Genomic DNA, 5000 nt, shown 5'->3' on the forward strand with positions numbered 1-5000 from the left:
ACGGTACTTGTTCGCTATCGGTCTCGTGGTCATATTTAGTCTCAGATGGAGTTTACCACCCACTTGGAGCTGCACTCTCAAGCAACCCGACTCGAAGGAGAGGTCCCGCCGACGCTCGCACCGGCCGCTACGGGCCTGGCACCCTCTACGGGCCGTGGCCTCATTCAAGTTGGACTTGGGCTCGGCGCGAGGCGTCGGGGTAGTGGACCCTCCCAAACACCACACGCCACGACAGGCGGCAGCCTGCGGGGTTCGGTGCTGGACTCTTCCCTGTTCGCTCGCCGCTACTGGGGGAATCCTTGTTAGTTTCTTTTCCTCCGCTTAGTAATATGCTTAAATTCAGCGGGTAGTCTCGCCTGCTCTGAGGTCGTTGTACGAGGTGTCGCACGCCACACCGCCAGCCGGCTGTGCACGCTACCGAGAAAGTACCGGTATGCGAACCGCCAGGCGACGGGCGCGCATCGCACGTTTAAGGAGACGCGGCCGGCCACACAGGCGACCACGACACTCCCACGTCTCCGAAGCGGGACAAACGCCGCGCGCTTCAGTATACGTAGCCGACCCTCAGCCAGACGTGGCCCGGGAACGGAATCCATGGACCGCAATGTGCGTTCGAAACGTCGATGTTCATGTGTCCTGCAGTTCACATGTCGACGCGCAATTTGCTGCGTTCTTCATCGACCCACGAGCCGAGTGATCCACCGTCCTGGGTGATCTTTTCCTTTTCAGTCTCCCACTGTCTCTTTCAAGACAGTAGCATTTGCGGGACTGAGGCGTCTGACGGCCCCTGTTCCACTATTTTTTTTGTGTCCAACGGCCTCACAGCCGATCGGCGTCGTACGGCTCCACACCGGAGCGGACAGGCACTCGGGCGAACGTCATTCAAAACCGGCGCCAGGCGCCAGGTACCGCAGGCCAGCCGCTCCAGAGCTTCAGCGCTCGTACCACACAACAACAACAACAACACTTCCGCTAGTTTTGAGAGGCACGCGTGGTTCCGCACGCGGCGCACGGCCACTGCCGTACAGGTAGCGTGTTGCGCGACACGACACGCACATCGAAAGACATGCAGTCTAGTCGGTAATGATCCTTCCGCAGGTTCACCTACGGAAACCTTGTTACGACTTTTACTTCCTCTAAATGATCAAGTTTGGTCATCTTTCCGGTAGCATCGGCAACGACAGAGTCGATGCCGCGTACCAGTCCGAAGACCTCACTAAATCATTCAATCGGTAGTAGCGACGGGCGGTGTGTACAAAGGGCAGGGACGTAATCAACGCGAGCTTATGACTCGCGCTTACTGGGAATTCCTCGTTCATGGGGAACAATTGCAAGCCCCAATCCCTAGCACGAAGGAGGTTCAGCGGGTTACCCCGACCTTTCGGCCTAGGAAGACACGCTGATTCCTTCAGTGTAGCGCGCGTGCGGCCCAGAACATCTAAGGGCATCACAGACCTGTTATTGCTCAATCTCGTGCGGCTAGAAGCCGCCTGTCCCTCTAAGAAGAAAAGTAATCGCTGACAGCACGAAGGATGTCACGCGACTAGTTAGCAGGCTAGAGTCTCGTTCGTTATCGGAATTAACCAGACAAATCGCTCCACCAACTAAGAACGGCCATGCACCACCACCCACCGAATCAAGAAAGAGCTATCAATCTGTCAATCCTTCCGGTGTCCGGGCCTGGTGAGGTTTCCCGTGTTGAGTCAAATTAAGCCGCAGGCTCCACTCCTGGTGGTGCCCTTCCGTCAATTCCTTTAAGTTTCAGCTTTGCAACCATACTTCCCCCGGAACCCAAAAGCTTTGGTTTCCCGGAGGCTGCCCGCCGAGTCATCGGAGGAACTGCGGCGGATCGCTGGCTGGCATCGTTTATGGTTAGAACTAGGGCGGTATCTGATCGCCTTCGAACCTCTAACTTTCGTTCTTGATTAATGAAAACATACTTGGCAAATGCTTTCGCTTCTGTTCGTCTTGCGACGATCCAAGAATTTCACCTCTAACGTCGCAATACGAATGCCCCCGCCTGTCCCTATTAATCATTACCTCGGGTTCCGAAAACCAACAAAATAGAACCGAGGTCCTATTCCATTATTCCATGCACACAGTATTCAGGCGGGCTTGCCTGCTTTAAGCACTCTAATTTGTTCAAAGTAAACGTGCCGGCCCACCGAGACACTCAACAAAGAGCACCCTGGTAGGATTTAAACGGGGTCCGCCTCGGGACGCGAAAGCACCCCTTCGGCTCGCCCCACCGGCAGGACGTCCCACGATACATGCCAGTTAAACACCGACGGGCGGTGAACCAACAGCGTGGGACACAAATCCAACTACGAGCTTTTTAACCGCAACAACTTTAATATACGCTATTGGAGCTGGAATTACCGCGGCTGCTGGCACCAGACTTGCCCTTCAATAGATACTCGTTAAAGGATTTAAAGTGTACTCATTCCGATTACGGGGCCTCGGATGAGTCCCGTATCGTTATTTTTCGTCACTACCTCCCCGTGCCGGGAGTGGGTAATTTGCGCGCCTGCTGCCTTCCTTGGATGTGGTAGCCGTTTCTCAGGCTCCCTCTCCGGAATCGAACCCTGATTCCCCGTTACCCGTTACAACCATGGTAGGCGCAGAACCTACCATCGACAGTTGATAAGGCAGACATTTGAAAGATGCGTCGCCGGTACGAGGACCGTGCGATCAGCCCAAAGTTATTCAGAGTCACCAAGGCAAACGGACCAGACAAGCCAATCCGATTGGTTTTGATCTAATAAAAGCGTCCCTTCCATCTCTGGTCGGGACTCTGTTTGCATGTATTAGCTCTAGAATTACCACAGTTATCCAAGTAACGTGGGTACGATCTAAGGAACCATAACTGATTTAATGAGCCATTCGCGGTTTCACCTTAATGCGGCTTGTACTGAGACATGCATGGCTTAATCTTTGAGACAAGCATATGACTACTGGCAGGATCAACCAGGGAGCTGCGTCAACTAGAGCTGAGCAGCCGGCCGCCCGGGAGTGTGTCCCGGGGGCCCGCGCGAACACGCAAGCGTCCGCTCAATTATTCTGCAAACAGGAGGAGGCCGAGCTCCCCTGCACGATACACCTCGAAACCCTCTCAGGTCCCGGCGGCGCGCAGCGCCGTCCTAGGTACTTGGTCGGTTTCGAGAGAGGCGCAATCGCCCGGAGTTAGGCGAGTAGACGGTTTTAGTGAGAACACCCTTGCTCCCAACTGAGCTTGCCGCTGCCGACAGAGGCCCGGGAGCGTGCTGTCGTGGCATTGCCGGCGGGAGACAACACGCGCCACCTATGGTGACCGGCAGCTCCAACGCCAGCGCCACACAAGGGCAAAGCCCCACTTGGGTGCAGAAGCGAACTCTCCCAGCACAGCGCACGCGCCAACACGTCCGTATAACTGCGATACAAACCACCTGCGAGAACCGCTGGGGCGACCGAGCAGCAGACGGCGTCGCGGCGCCGAGTGCCAGGCGGCGGCGCATCCTCAACGCACACAGTCCTCAATCAGACCAGCACACTGCAGATGTCCACCGCGCTTCGCACCGGGCTCGGCTGAACCAACTTTGGCCGCCAGGCGCCGCGTGCAGGGTGCGCCGCAGCGTAGCTGCGCCGCCTGCCGGGCCCGTCGGCTGGCGCTCCTGCCACTCGGCGCCCCCCACCAGCCGCCTGTTGCGCGTGCGCCCACGCAGCGCGCGGCCAACACGCCGGGCGGCCCCCCTTCACCGGCCGGGAACAGTCCCACCAAGCCACCGCCGCGTATCGCTTCATACCCACATCGGCCTAGTCACGTGTGTGGATGTGGCGGGTACCGCTGAAACAACCGGTTAATAGCTGTACCGATCGTCGCCATCACAGATTCACCTCCAGCGTGAACAACCGCTCAACAACGGATTTCCAGTTCATTTGCGTATCTTGGGCAGTAAACGTAGATGTCCACCTACATTTGCGAATTCAACAATTCTTGCATGCCAGGATGTCATGTGTCACGACACGCTACATCAGACCACATACACACTGCGACATGTGCAGAAGAGAACACGTGGAAGGTGGCCCGCGCACGTATGCGATGTCCCTTCCGCGATCCACTGTCAACCGGCATCTGCGGCATGTCCCAGATATGGAACGCGGTCCACCAGGGTAGCACTTTGTGTGAGGCAATACGACAAAGTCGGAATACACGCGTCACTACATCAGACGGCTCACGCTGACCTGACCTGACTCACCGCACCACCACCCCCAGCGACCCAGGGTGACATACAATGCGTTCGTACGTTCCTCCCACACGCCTCTACGGCGTACCACAGTGCAACCTAGCTGTTATTGGGAGACGAGACAAGTAGCATCGAGCACAACATATGGAAATTGAGATTCGACACCGTTGGGCACAGCCAGCGTACGGTCACACGTATCACACTACTTCACTCTGTACGTAACGACCGATGATCGGTACAGCGTGTGGGTTACGCGTACGACATCAGCGGACAATGGACACAGACCATACCACGACGTACACTGAGGGCGTCGACATCTGAATGCAACTGAACAGCTGCGAGGCTCATTTAACACTCAAACGCCAGACCGACCAGCTTGAGAGGACAGAGACACAAAGAGGGGGACAGAGGGAGGGGGGGGCGATATAGTCCTATTGCAGTACAATTGACAGTGGATAGCGGGAATATGTGGAAAGTAAGCAACACTCGCAAGACATCTACATGAGGATAACAACGACACCAGAGATTCCGAGCAGTGAACTATGTTAGGCAAAGGGACAACGTGGGTTAGGTTAAGGGACAACGTGGGTTAGGTTAAGGGACAACGTGGGTTAGGTTAAGGGACAACGTGGGTTAGGTTAAGGGACAACGTGGGTTAGGTTAAGGGACAACGTGGGTTAGGTTAAGGGACAACGTGGGTTAGGTTAAGGGACAACGTGGGTTAGGTTAAGGGACAACGTGGGTTAGGTTAAGGGACAACGTGGGTTAGGTTAAGGG

General features: G+C 56.0%; 3 non-coding genes across 3 annotated transcripts in view; all 3 read right to left on the reverse strand.

Moving 5' to 3' along the window:
* The window catches only part of LOC126313570 (large subunit ribosomal RNA), a 4222-nt gene extending 3852 nt beyond the window's left edge, over positions 1-370 (reverse strand). The window contains exon 1 of the ribosomal RNA XR_007555250.1: positions 1-370. This exon is cut by the window's left edge and continues 3852 nt beyond it. This is a non-coding gene — a ribosomal RNA (large subunit ribosomal RNA).
* Positions 371-558: 188 nt separating this feature from the next.
* On the reverse strand, positions 559-713 carry LOC126313626 (5.8S ribosomal RNA). The gene has a single exon (XR_007555276.1). It is a non-coding gene; the product is annotated as a 5.8S ribosomal RNA (ribosomal RNA).
* A 368-nt stretch (positions 714-1081) lies between these two features.
* On the reverse strand, positions 1082-2974 carry LOC126313509 (small subunit ribosomal RNA). Its single transcript, XR_007555196.1, has one exon. It is a non-coding gene; the product is annotated as a small subunit ribosomal RNA (ribosomal RNA).
* Positions 2975-5000: the final 2026 nt, after the last annotated feature.

This window comes from Schistocerca gregaria, unplaced genomic scaffold (genome assembly GCF_023897955.1).
Source record: "Schistocerca gregaria isolate iqSchGreg1 unplaced genomic scaffold, iqSchGreg1.2 ptg000483l, whole genome shotgun sequence".
NCBI classification, from domain to species: Eukaryota; Metazoa; Arthropoda; class Insecta; order Orthoptera; family Acrididae; genus Schistocerca; species Schistocerca gregaria.